Raw genomic sequence first — 15,604 nt, 5'->3', positions numbered from 1 at the left:
GGAATCGATAAAGAAAGTATTTGGTGACATTTATCGTGATGAAAATGTACCGGCAGTGAAATCAGAGCCCGAAATCGTCAACTATAATTATTCTAAACCGGGTAACAACAAAAGGCGTTTTCGTCGAGGACAATCTAATCCATGTGACCGAAGTGGAAACGTGTTGTTGTGTTACAAATGTCAGTCTCCGAACCATCTAATTAGAGAGTGTCCTAGAAATACGCCCAGGTTTACGGAAGCGACAGAACAAATACACATTACGTTGTTCATTCAAGAAAATATTTATTTGAACAGTACAAATGAAAAAATCTCAAATCTTGTAAAGGAAACATTTGGAATGGCAGTCTTGGATTCTGCTTGTACTCGCACACTGGCTGGCGAAGTGTGGCTTGATGTTTATTTAGATACTTTAAATGAAAGTGACCTGCAACTAGTGAAGTATACGAACTCAGACCGGAGTTTTTGTTTTGGTGATGGAGTGGCTGTCACAGCAATTAAAGTTGCTAAATTTCCGGTTACACTCGGAGGTATAAGAGTTTATATCGAAGCAGATATTGTGAAAAACGACTTGCCTCTTCTATTAAGTCACAAATCAATGAAGACAGCAGGAATAGTGCTAGATTTCCGGAAAGATATGTGCTGGATTTTTGATAAATGTATTGAACTAAAGACCACAACTTCAGGGCACTATTGTCTCCCCTTAACAAATAAGTTGTTGGATCATAGTGGTACTAAGAACATTGTATTACATGTTCAGAATTTTGGTCAGTGTTCTTTCACAGAAAAAAAAAAAAAAAGCAGAAAAACTTCATCGACAGTTTGCTCATGCCTCGAAGGAAAAACTTGTTTCCTTGGTTAAAAAAAGTGGCAAATTCAATGACAAGGAATTTATAAAGGCGATTGAGGAGGTTTGTGAAAACTGTCAAATTTGCCTTAGATTTAAAAAAGCTCCACTGCGACCGGTTGTGGGATTGCCTCTTGGCAATAGATTTAATCACACAGTTTGCATGGATTTGAAAGAGTTCATCCACAATGAGGTGTGGATACTACATCTCATTGATGCCGCTACCAGGTATTCAGCGGCAACATTGATCAAAACAAAGAAGAAGGAGGAGATCATCAAAAACATCTTTATGATGTGGATTACCTATTTCGGATCACCTGTTCGTTTTCTGAGTGATAATGGGGGTGAATTCAACAACGGACACTATAGACAGATGAATGAAAAACTCAACATAGAGACCTGTACTACTGTCGCAGAAAGTCCATTCAGCAACGGTACTGTAGAACGTCATAATTTGATAGTTGCTGAGGCAATGAAAAAAAAACATGAACACCTATGAAGTATTTGAATGTGTGCCATACACAGGTCAAAAAACAATATCCACAAGATGGGTGATTACTGAAAAATTCAATGATAATCAGAAAACAATGAAAGCTCGCCTTGTAGCACGAGGCTATGAAGAAAATAGTAATCTGAAAACGGACTCCCCAACATGTAGCCGTGAAGCTATGCGAATGGTCATGCTAACCGCATCAATAAAGAATTGGATGCTGCAGACCATAGATTTTACCTCAGCCTTTTTGCAAGGTGGTATTTTAGAGAGAGATGTATACCTGAGGCCACCATCTGATGTTTGTCCTAAATCTCAAGTGTGGAAATTAAAAAGATGCATCTATGGATTGAATGATGCTCCACGGGCATGGTACAAGAGAGTTACTCAGGCTTTGACTGAATTAAAAGGAGTAGCAAGTGCTTATGATAATGCATTGTTTTTGTGGCATGATATTAAAGGAAATTTGACTGGAATTCTTGCTATGCACGTGGATGATTTTGTTTTCTGTGGAAACACAGAGTTTGAAAGGGATGTGATTGCAACATTGAAAGAGAAATTTAAGGTGGGATCTCATGAAAGTGGAACATTCAAATATGTTGGACTGAATGTTAATCAACAGGAAAATGGGATCACTGTAGAACAAGATCTATATGTATCTTCCATATCTCCAATAGAAATAAGCAAAGGGAGGATACTGAGGAAAAATGATGAACTGAATGAAGAAGAAAAGCATGAGTTGAAGAGACTTGCAGGTCAGATGATGTGGGTTTCAACTCAAACACGCCCTGATATAGCTTTTGATGTGTGTAAAATGAGCAACACTGGAAAGCATCCCAAAGTAAAAGCCTTATTTGAGGCGAATAAAGCCTTATCAAAATTGAAATCCAAGAAGGGTTCTATAACATTTCCAAAATTGGGAAAGCCCTCAGATTTACACATTTTGTGTTATACTGATGCCTCTTATGCCAGTCTGGAAGATGGATCTTCACAGGGTGGTTTTGTTGTCTTTATTGGAGGAAGTACTGACAAAATAGCCCCCATGTGTTGGGCGTCAAAGAAATTGGACAGAGTGACAAAAAGCCCATTGGCCTCAGAGACTCTTGCTCTGAATGAGGGAGCTGATGCTGGTGTTTTGACTGCGGTTATGATACAAGAGGTATTTCAGTTATCTAAATTGCCAGACGTTCTCTGCAAGACAGATAATGCATCACTTGTGGAGACATTGAATTCCAACAATCTGGTAAGCGATCGACGATTGAGAATAGATGTAGCAAGGCTGAAGGAAATGAAGAGTAGAGGAGAGATACAGATAGAATGGATCAAGGGTTGTGATCAGGTCTCTGATTGTTTGACCAAGGCAGGAGCTTCGTCTGAGCTTCTAAGGGACTTGTTAAATCAGAAATAAATTATTCACTTGAGGACAGCAGCAATGTTAATGTAGACATTGGTTACCTCCCTTGCTTCAGTTACATGGTTACCTCCCTTGCTTGTGGTGATATAAATAGGAGTCGGCCATCTTGGTTTAGGCAGTTCGTTCGTACAGTTTAGACAGACTACAAGTGTCTCAACAAACGTGTTTGAAATAAGTTTACACATGCCAACACAACAGACATTTTGGGGGGTGCGAGTGGTTTAACGTGAAAAGTTTTCTGGGATATTTATCACTGCTGCAATGTTAATATACATCTATTTAATTGTATTTTAACATACACCCTGTATAACTTATATAAAAGCTCTAGAAGTTTTGTATAAGAAGGTAACTATATGGTAGATATTTAACATACGTCCAGTTAATTACATTTAAAAAATGTCCTATTATTTGTATTTGTGATCCAAGTAAAAATTAAGAATAGTTGGAAGAATATAGGGTGAATAATCAGGAAAAATGAGGGAATTTTGGGGGTTTGAACATTTTTAAAAAGGGGGGATTTTGTTGGGTGAGTATTTGATCTGGAAGGAGGGTGTTTCAAAAACTTAATGGGCTTAGAGGTATGCAAATAAAAGGAAAAAGAATAGGGATATTTATAAAAACTAACTCAAGTAGAATAATATAAAAGTGGCCCTATAAAATGGTGTGGAATTTAATGGGAAATACATAGCTATACAAATGATTAGATGTGGAATGGTATAAAATGATATAAAAGATTTAAAAGATGAGGGGGGTAGGAGCAATTAATTATTGGGAAGGTAAATGGTCTGTTAAGCTTAAGTGGGGAAGGTAATAATGTTAAAGTGTGTAATTAGTAGATTAAGGGAGTTATATTAGATGAACTTTTGAAGAGTGTGAAATTGCTAAGGGTGTGGGATTGCAGTATTTGCAAATTGTCAATGTTTTGCCTTCAAAAGTTTAATAATTTATCTTAATCTTTGAAATTATTAATAAAGAATTTTCGTATAGATACAGGAAACAGAAGTTTAAAGATTGACACTTACTAAATTTCTAGGAGTTTCTCAATTAATAATAAGTGTGAGATTAAAGGTATAAGGAAACTGGGGAGGAGATCTCCAAAAAATTAAAAGGTAAAATAATATAGTAAAATGATGTGTGGTTTAATGAGGATTAAATGGCAATACAGATGATTAGAAGTATGGGTGTTTGGTTATACTATCATATGAATAATTGGATGATGAGCAATATAAGGGATAAGGAGCAGCTTATGATGTAATGGTTAATGGTTGTGAAGTTTTTTGTTTTTTTTGTAGTAATAAGCTATAATGGGTAAGGTATTAATGTTAAAGTGTGCAATTATTAGATTGAAGGAGTTATATTAAATGAACTTTAGTAGGGTATGAAGTTGGTGAGGAGGTGGGATTTGTAGTGTCTACAAATAATTGACATTTCACTTCTAATGTTTAATAATTTATCTATCTTTGAAATTAATAATAATGAATTTTTCGTATAGGCAAAGGAAACAGATGGAGTTTAAGGATTTACAGGTACTAGATTTTTTTAAGAATCTCCCAGCTAATAGCAAGTGTAAGGTTATTTTGAATCAGGTTGAGGTAGTGGGTAGTTAGTGAGGATTTGTTTGGGTGGTTGGGGTTATTAAAGGAGTATTTATGAACTCTAAATCAGTTTTTAAATGAAGTCAGCAAATTCGATATAGTACTTTTCATGATTAGGGTTTTCTATAGGGACGATTGTGGCTTCTGTCTGTAGATATTGTTGTTTAAGTGAACATTCTGACTTATTTGGGCAGTTACAGTTTTTTGTGTTACTGTTATTATTATGATCGTTGTTGTTAAAAATTCTATTAATATGTTTTTTAATTATTCTTTCTAGGTTGTCACTACAACTGTAGCTGTGTTTTATGGTGTTTTTATTAAAGATTTTGTGCAAGGTGTCATTTGGGGGGAAGTGGGTGTTGATTAGTTTGAAAACTTTTTTCCCAGTTTAGCTTTAATCATTATATCAAAAGGTGGGTTAAACCAAATAATTTTTCTAAGTCTGAGATATATATTTAATAGCTTATGTTATAGACAAGACAAAGCCATATATTGGTATACATAGATTTATTTGTCAATGTAATAAATAAAAACTTGGAAGAGTTTTTATATGCTCTTTATACCTAGGTATTTTATAACCTAATGCTTCTCATCAAAAGAGGGGCTAAGGAGCTAGGTTGCAAACATTACAATGCAACAACTAGCTAGCAGGCTAATTAAGGGGATATTAAGGTATCTGGTATATAAGAGAGTAATGGACAAGGGGTGTACGGGTATCTGGGGAGGTTAAACTAATGTGGATAAATTTAAGTGAACTGAGGACTTGGGAGAAATTAGGAGCTATAAGGACTAAGGGATATGAGAAATAAGGGATAATATAATATGGGGGAGGATGGTGACAATATGGAGAGTCGCCAATCTGATAGGCCCTGAACTGGCATCTAAGCATCAGCCTCTGTCCCATCGATGAAACGTTGTATCCCTCTGCCTGTTCTACAAATATTTTAATGGTGAATGCTCTGATAAACTGCAGACACTTGTGCCCCCATGACGTAGACACCCTCGACAAACCCAACAGGCAGCTAAATCCCACCCCCATTCAGTAGAGATCCCTAGATGTAAAAGATCTTTCTACTCCAGTAGTTTCTTCCCCAGAACCGCTAGACTCTGGAATTCCATTCCAGGTCCCTGCTTCCCAAATTGTACTGACATGCAGAAGTTCAAGTGTAACGTGAACCTACATCTTGCTGCCCAAATCCCAACATAGTGCCCCAGTAGTTGCTGCCCCTGATAGTAGCCTCCTACACCAAAGTAGCAATGTGCCTTGTTTGGGGTGAAAATGTAATAAAAAAAAAATAAAATTAAAAAAAAAAAAAGACACAAATGGAGGGGGCTGTATAATGGGGTAAAGGATTTAATGAGCAACAGGATTAGATAAGAATTGTTAAAGATTATCACTTTCTCTACTATTATATAAACCGAACTTTGTTCCTTATGAAATTGAAAACGGCTGGGTTAATTTTTATGAAATTTCACAAAAAGGCACTTTATGTGCCTGGCAGTGTTCTAAGGTTTTGTATCAGAATGTCTTCAATAATCCATAATCAAAATAATCTGATGAAAAAAGGAAGAAGCAATTTTGACCAAAGTTAGCATCTTAGTTAAATGTTAAAATTAACATCACAAGTGCATTTGAGCAGTTTTATTACCATAGAGCCGAAAGGCCCAACATATACAATCAACAGGAAGTTCTTTGATATGACAGGGGCGTGTTTGAAATGAGTGTTTCTGTTTAAAGCACAATTTCATAATGATACTTGACTTTTTCATTTTAAACTTAAATTCAAACTATTATCACTGCACATCCAGTAATGCCAGACATATAAAACCAACAGTAGATTCATTTGAAATGAATGTTTCTGTTTAGAGCACAATTGGACCATGATACTTAACTTTTGCATTTTAAACTTTAATGCAAATCATTATATTTAAAAATAATTTTATAAAATCAACAGTATATAATCATTATATATAAAATAATTTTATAAAATCAACAGTAATAATCATTATATATAAAAATAATTTTATAAAATCAACAGTATATAATCATTATATATAAAAATAATTTTATAAAATCAACAGTATATAATCATTATATATAAAAATAATTTTATAAAATCAACAGTATATAATCATTATATATAAAAATAATTTTATAAAATCAACAGTATATAATCATTATATATAAAAATAATTTTATAAAATCAACAGTATATAATCATTATATATAAAAATAATTTTATAAAATCAACAGTATATAATCATTATATATAAAAATAATTTTATAAAATCAACAGTATATAATCATTATATATAAAAATAATTTTATAAAATCAACAGTATATAATCATTATATATAAAAATAATTTTATAAAATCAACAGTATATAATCATTATATATAAAAATAATTTTATAAAATCAACAGTATATAATCATTATATATAAAAATAATTTTATAAAATCAACAGTATATAATCATTATATATAAAAATAATTTTATAAAATCAACAGTATATAATCATTATATATAAAAATAATTTTATAAAATCAACAGTATATAATCATTATATATAAAAATAATTTTATAAAATCAACAGTATATAATCATTATATATAAAAATAATTTTATAAAATCAACAGTATATAATCATTATATATAAAAATAATTTTATAAAATCAACAGTATATAATCATTATATATAAAAATAATTTTATAAAATCAACAGTATATAATCATTATATATAAAAATAATTTTATAAAATCAACAGTATATAATCATTATATATAAAAATAATTTTATAAAATCAACAGTATATAATCATTATATATAAAAATAATTTTATAAAATCAACAGTATATAATCATTATATATAAAAATAATTTTATAAAATCAACAGTATATAATCATTATATATAAAAATAATTTTATAAAATCAACAGTATATAATCATTATATATAAAAATAATTTTATAAAATCAACAGTATATAATCATTATATATAAAAATAATTTTATAAAATCAACAGTATATAATCATTATATATAAAAATAATTTTATAAAATCAACAGTATATAATCATTATATATAAAAATAATTTTATAAAATCAACAGTATATAATCATTATATATAAAAATAATTTTATAAAATCAACAGTATATAATCATTATATATAAAAATAATTTTATAAAATCAACAGTATATAATCATTATATATAAAAATAATTTTATAAAATCAACAGTATATAATCATTATATATAAAAATAATTTTATAAAATCAACAGTATATAATCATTATATATAAAAATAATTTTATAAAATCAACAGTATATAATCATTATATATAAAAATAATTTTATAAAATCAACAGTATATAATCATTATATATAAAAATAATTTTATAAAATCAACAGTATATAATCATTATATATAAAAATAATTTTATAAAATCAACAGTATATAATCATTATATATAAAAATAATTTTATAAAATCAACAGTATATAATCATTATATATAAAAATAATTTTATAAAATCAACAGTATATAATCATTATATATAAAAATAATTTTATAAAATCAACAGTATATAATCATTATATATAAAAATAATTTTATAAAATCAACAGTATATAATCATTATATATAAAAATAATTTTATAAAATCAACAGTATATAATCATTATATATAAAAATAATTTTATAAAATCAACAGTATATAATCATTATATATAAAAATAATTTTATAAAATCAACAGTATATAATCATTATATATAAAAATAATTTTATAAAATCAACAGTATATAATCATTATATATAAAAATAATTTTATAAAATCAACAGTATATAATCATTATATATAAAAATAATTTTATAAAATCAACAGTAGGTTACAGTGAAATGTAAACTACAATATAAGTACAAACTTAGTCACTACAAGAGTAATGCGAAACTTGTTCCAGATACACTGCAATGTATCTAATTAAAGTAGGCAATCAATCGATTTGATTGAAAAACGAACTATTTAATCGATTTCGATAACAATAAAAATATGGGAGTGTGAAAAATTTGTTGATCATCATTCAAAACCGGACAACATCAGGTCACTCTGCTAGTAAAACATTTATATGTTTGGAAAAGACATTTGCTGCAGATTTTTGATCAATAACTTCTAGTTTCCAGATGCTTCCTATGTAATGTTTGTAATGGCTTCTTCATGAATAAACATGCGTGCATCAAACACTATTCTTTATCTCTCCAGCTCATTACTCTTACAGGACATTGCCATCTCAAGTCTCTTAATGCATTTACAATGTAAGACTATAATTTTTTTATCTATAAGACTGCCTCAAATAATATAATAACCACTTGTAAATGAAAATATAGCAAACATGATGGCAAACAAATGTCTCAAATGATCTGATCTTCAGCTATAGATGCTTCTTGAATGTATTCATAGCTTGACTATTGATAGTATTTAGGTCATTAAAGTTCTGTGGACCTGTAAACTGTTGTAGAAGCAGTGTCAAAGAAAGAAAGATAAAGTATAATTGAAAAAAATACTTATACTATCACATTCATCATAGTTCACCCCCCCCCCCTCTAAAAAAAATCAGATTCTACTTGTTTTGGTGATTACGTGTAAACAGCTTGAAAAGAATCTCCACAAAAAAAAAAGTACATAAAATTTAAAGTTTTGGTAAATGGAGACAATATAATGATGCTTTTTTTTAAATTCTGTATTTCAAAGATGTTTTTTAACAAATTTTTAAATTATACCAGTTTCGGAAAAAAGAAAAACAATCTTCACTTTTGGCTACAGATTAGTTTTATTTTAGTGTTACGGTTAAGTTAAATGGATCTACCATGTGTGATCCCCACCCTCCAAAAAATAACTAAAAAAGAAAGGTAAGTTTTTTTCATTGCTTCAGAGAATATTCACCTTCATTTATATTTATACTTGCCTGGGTGATTGGCATTGCCCGAGTGTTTGGAGGTGTGTGTTGAGCAAAAAAAAAAAGTGTTAGTAGGCAGGCAGGCTCGAACCCGTACCAAAAGAGGGAAAGAAAGTTTAAAAAAAAAAAAAAGTGACAGGTTTGCTGTTTCACCAAACCTGAAGGGGCATAGGTTTAAATTAAAGTTAGACAATCAAAGAGCGGGAATGACTTTTGAAAATATCAGCCAAAAAAGTGACACGTCCCTTTAGAAAAGTGCCCAGCTGAGTGTGAAGGAATTAATGCTTTTGGCCAATATTTTTATATTTGTCATCCGAAGGGTTGAGCTTCAACACTATACTGCTCTTGTGAAAATCCGTCGCCTCTGTCAAATGTTTTAGGCACACATACATACATACATACATACATACAAGGGTTGGACAAAATAAGAGAAATACCTAACTTTTTTAGCATCAATCTTTGAACGGGTTCTAAACAATCAAATCTTGACATATTTTAATACTTTTTTGTTTATTATTTATGTCATATGACATGTTTACTTAAAATAAATTTCTTTTACAGATATTTTAAGATATCAAAAGCTTTTCCTATAAAAATGGAAAACCTTATGAACTTCCAAGGAGACCAAATTAGTGTAACATAAACTGCACGAATACTTAGAATTTCAAGAAGCACTGTCTCAAAAGTAATGACTGCTTTTTAAAAGAAAAACAAAAACGTTCTGAGAAAAGCACAAATCTGGTCGAAAGATGAAGATGTCTGAAAGAACCCATCGGACTCTTAAACAGATTGTTAGAGAAGATCGCAAGACTACAGCTCCTAAAATCACTACAGAGCTCAAACATTTACAGGACCCAGTTTCCACAAAAACTGTTTGTCGAGAGCTGTACAAATCTGGATTTTATGGAAGGAATGCAATTAGAAAACCTCTGCTCTAAATGACAAATGTTTCAAAACGATTAGAGTGGTGTAAAAACCTCCAAAATTGGTCGCTCGAACAGTGGAAAAATGTGATCATCATTTTTCTTATTTCCAAACACCAGCCGAGTCTACATTTGGAGACCGCCGAAAGAAACATTTTATCCAAACTGCCTTCTTCCAACTGTAAAGCATGGCTATGATGATTTGGGGTGCTGTTTGTTGGAAATCCACTGGACCAATGATTACTCTTCATGGAAGAATTAACAGTCGAGAATATTTAGGAATTTTTGGTGACCAAGTTCATCCTATGGTTCAAGAACAGTTTCCGGAGGGGAACGCCATCTTTCAAGATGATAATTATTAAAAATTGCCGCGAAGAGCATTCCAATGAAGTTGAGCATCTGATTTCGCCACCACAATCCCCAGATCTGAACATTATTGAACATTTATGGTTAATAAATGTCTGTATTTTTGAGATGAGGTGTTTTCATTGATTGAGATTGTCGGACTGACTTCCTCATCTTGGTTGTTATAGTCAGAACGTTTTGACCGTTTTTCCCTCCGGCCTTCATCAGAACTGTATCGAACTGGGGAACTGTTTGTTAGGAGTCTCGAACCCAACCCTTTTACTATTATTACAGGGGTACCGTGTTCAGACTCCAGCGAGGCTCTGGGACATAGTTGCTGATTCTCTGTTTTGAATGTTACTTTTCACTGCCTTCGTTCAGGATTGAACTCAGCACCTTTGGGTAACTGTAAACTTTGATACAACGTCTAGGACCACTCGGTCATATGTCACTGGGACAATTCTTAGTTGGTTTTTGTTAATGTTAAACCTATTTTGTTATTCAAGGTTTTCTCTCTCTATCAGAGGTGTCCAAATTGCATTCAGCTCTATGCTTGGTTTGCTCAGTAGGTTGTTATGTCCGAGCATGTGAGCTGTTTCTTTAAGTTTTCTCACTTTCCAGTGGGTCTCTCTATTTATTATTTTTACTTCATCCCATAGGGGGGACCCCTCTCCATCCAGACATGGTTGGCTATACTCGATTTTTCCGTCTCCACTTTAGTTACCGCTTTTCGGTGTTCTTCCACCCTTACTTTAAGGGGCCGGCATGTTTCACCCTTGCAAACCTTTCTGCAACTGCATGGGATAGAGTATATGCAGTTCTTGGTCATGTTCTCCTCCATGCGGGGCTTCACTCGTACCAGGTGTCATCTGAGTGTTGACTCGCTCTTGAATACCGTTCTGACGTTGTAGGTGGCACATATTCTCTGAATCTTTTCGGAGATGCCTCGTATGTATGGTAGGCAGACCATTGGAGGTTTTGGGTTTCATTCTCCTCTCTAATATTATTAACACGTCTGGTGAATAATATGCTATCGGGGTAGTTGTTACGACGGAGGGTATTCTTCAACCTGACCATTTCTTGGTGGTATGTAATGGTGTCGCTACTTATTGTCTCTGCTCGATGTTGTAAGCAGCATGCGATTCCATGTTTGATACTGTATGGGTGATGGGAGTTGAAGTAAAGGTATTGTCCGGTGAAGGTAGGCTTGCGATATACGGATGTCTTAAACCCATGCTTTGTGCATGATATGAGTATATCAAGGAAGGCCAGTTGGTTATCTTTTTTTTTTGTCCTCCATTGTGAACTGTATCAATGGTCTTATTGAGTTCACATGGTCTAGGAGAGCCTGGATGTCTTCCTGATGGGGCCAGAGTATGAAGGTGTCATCAACGTATCTTAGCCACATGGTTGGCTTTAAGGGAGCTGAACCTAAGGCCATGTCTTCGAAGTATTCCATGTATATGTTCGCCATCACGTAGAGTCGCGGAAAGGGCAGGGCATGCCCTCGTTCAAGAAAGGATCCAACACACACGCTGGAATAAACAAAAACTAAGGAACGAAATCTCCAACACCTTAACATCATTCCTTGTCAAAGTGACTCAAGAGGAAGACAGGGTGAGAATCCAATCAGATTGTACAGACAAGAATATGAGAAGGTCAAAGAACGTCAAATCAAGAAGCTCACAAAGCTCAAAGACCAGAGGAATGTAACATCAAAACACTGCTCACCTGTGAAAGCGGTCATGAACCTCAGCAGCCGCCAACTAAGTCACTCAGAGGAAGCAGTACTAAATAAAGGTCTCAACTTCGCAACAACAACCAAACGCGTTCCATTCTTAGATATCATAACACACATGGAAGATATAGCCTTGAGAATCCCATCAACCCAAGGTGATGAAATAAGATGGAAAGTGAGACAAGTACTCGAGAAAGCCAAGCCTCCGAAATCAAACATCTCTCGGGAAGATAGGCTAGCTATAAGAACCCTACAGAGTGACAGCAGTATAATAATTCTGCCAGCAGACAAAGGCAATGCTACTGTGGTGATGGACATGTCGGAGTACTCTGAAAAAATGGCAGGCCTAATCGCAGATGGTAGCTACGGTAAAATAAAGAAGGACCCAACTTTAAAAACCGAAAGAAAGCTGTTACAAATCCTTACCAAAAACAAGGAACACATCGCTCCGATGAGATATAGACAGCTGGTCCAGCATTACAGTAAGCTTCCACATATGTACGGTCTACCCAAGATACACAAAGACGGTATTCCACTCAGACCCATAGTGAGCTGCCGAGGCTCAGCATACCACCCACTGAGCAGATACCTTGTGGATATAATAAACCCATTAGCAAGCAAGTCAGCAACACATGTAAAGAATTCTGCCCACTTCACGGAACTGATCAAGGGAGCACCCATCAGTACAAACCAAATGGTAAGCCTAGATGTGGTTAGCCTGTTCACTAAAGTCCCAACAAGTGAGGCACTAGCAGTAATTCAAGACAAACTAGGACCTCTCCATAGAAGAGCGCACATGTGTACCATTGCCAAACTTAATGGAAATGCTGACATTCTGCATAGAAACAACCTACTTCAGAATGGGTACTGACCTATATCGACAAGAGGAGAGGCTAGCTATGGGCTTGCCATTATCACCAGTGATGACGAACATATACATGGAATACTTCGAAGACATGGCCTTAGGTTCAGCTCCCTTAAAGCCAACCATGTGGCTAAGATACGTTGATGACACCTTCATACTCTGGCCCCATCAGGAAGACATCCAGGCTCTCCTAGACCATGTGAACTCAATAAGACCATCGATACAGTTCACAATGGAGGACAAAAAAAAAAGATAACCAACTGGCCTTCCTTGATATACTCATATCACGCACATAGCATGGGTTTAAGACATCCGTATATCGCAAGCCTACCTTCACCGGACAATACCTTTACTTCAACTCCCATCACCCATACAGTATCAAACATGGAATCGCACGCTGCTTACAACATTGAGCAGAGACAATAAGTAGCGACACCATTACGTACCACCAAGAAATGGTCAGGTTGAAGAATACCCTCCGTCATAACAACTACCCTGATAGCATATTATTCACCAGACGTGTTAATAGTATTAGAGAGGAGAATAAAACCCAAAAACCTCCAATGGTCTGCCTACCATACATACGAGGCATCTCCGAAAAGATTCAGAGAATATGTGCCACCTACAACATCAGGACGGTATTCAAGAGCGAGTCAACACTCAGATGACACCTGGTACGAGTGAAGCCCCGCATGGAGGAAAACATGACCAAGAACTGTATATACTCTATCCCAGGCAGTTGCAGAAAGGTTTGCAAGGGTGAAACATGTCGCCCCCTTAAAGTAAGGGTGGAAGAACACCGAAAAGTGGTAACTAAAGGGGAGACGGAAAAATCGGGTATAGCCAACCATGTCTGGATGGAGAGGGGGGGGGGACCATCGCCCCCTATGGGATGAAGTAAAAATAATAAATAGAGAGACCCACTGGAAAGTGAGAAAACTTAAAGAAACAGCTCACATGCTCGGACATAACAACCTACTGAGCAAACCAAGCGTAGAGCTGAATGCAATTTGGACACCTCTGATAGAGAGAAAACCTTGAATAACAACATAGGTTTAACATTAACAAAAACCAACTAAGACCATACATATGACCGAGTGGTCCTAGACGTTGTATCAAAGTTTACAGCTACCCAAAGGTGCTGAGTTCAATCCTGAACGAAGGCAGTGAAAAGTAACATTCAAAACAGAGAATCAGCAACTATGTCCCAGAGCCTAGCTGGAGTCCGAACACGGTATCCCTGTAATAATAATAAAAGGGTTGGGTTCGAGACTCCTAACAAACGGTTCCCCAGTTCGATACAAAACACCTGATGAAGGCCGGAGGGCAAAACGGCCGAAACGTTGTGACTATAACAACCAATATGAGGAAGTCAGTCCGACAATCTCAATCAATTTATGGTTAACTTTGAAGATTAAAGTAAGAAATCCATTTCTTCTGCCATCTTCTATAAAAGAACTGTAGGATGTTTTAGCTGAAGAATGGGATAAAATTCACAATTCACAATTTGTATGAACCAATGTCTCGGAGAATTGAGGTTGTAATTGTTGCAAAAGGTGCACCGGTACCATATTAAAATAAATTTTGTTGATTTTTAAGGTGTTTCTTTTATTTTGTCCAACCCCTGTACATACATTTAAACAGACAGATGAAACTTATATTTTAGATGTTCTAATTTATTTTTAAAGCGTGCCCCTTCCCATCATATTCTCTTGTACAAAAAAACCTAAATTTTTAACACGTTACTTTATTTTGAAAAAAAAAAAATTTTAATAACACATCCAACACAAAATATTTCTAAAGTAATTATTTGCTTTCCACCTAAGAAATCTTTCTAGACTTAGACAATGTTTATTTTGTTTGAAGCATCGGATTCTGCACACATGTAAAACCAATCTTGTGTGTACCTGTCAATTGTATATTTTGGTAGATGAAGTGTTTATATTAACTTAATGGTAGTTATAAATGGACCTGAATACAATTAAAAAAACAGTGAAAAAATGTGATATCCTTCAAATCTCAAAAAATATACTTACATGTGAAAGCCTGGAGAAATTTATGAAAATGTATGTCAGTAATCCAGAAATGTTTATAATAAAAGTTTCAGGCTTTCTGAATGACTGAATGAGATAACATTAATCAAAAATATTTAAGTTATTTACCCGAAATTCCCTTCTATTAAGAAAAATTGGTGTTTCGGCTAGGAGTAAGAGTAGAAAGTAAGACATGAATGAAAATCGTATCCACATTCTCCTAAGGTTTAGACGGGAGAGTCAGGTAAGTCGGAAAAATATAAGAAATATTGATAGAAATAATGAATGCATAATTTCTGGAAATGCACATGAGTGGATAGACTAATAAGGTTACAGAACAAATTAGCATATAAAAGTTTCGATTATTATACTATTATGTTTGCATGTAGCCACGTAAAAA

General features: G+C 33.7%; 1 protein-coding gene across 3 annotated transcripts in view; it reads right to left on the bottom strand.

Moving 5' to 3' along the window:
* The window catches only part of LOC145295982 (E3 ubiquitin-protein ligase RNF123-like), a 911,347-nt gene that overhangs the window by 753,981 nt on the left and 141,762 nt on the right, over positions 1-15,604 (bottom strand). The gene's annotated exons all lie outside the window — the stretch shown is intronic.

This window comes from Euprymna scolopes, chromosome 2 (assembly GCF_053919585.1).
Source record: "Euprymna scolopes isolate OS-2025 chromosome 2, ASM5391958v1, whole genome shotgun sequence".
Classification (NCBI taxonomy): domain Eukaryota; kingdom Metazoa; phylum Mollusca; class Cephalopoda; order Sepiida; family Sepiolidae; genus Euprymna; species Euprymna scolopes.
This window is presented reverse-complemented; position numbering and strand designations above follow the sequence as displayed.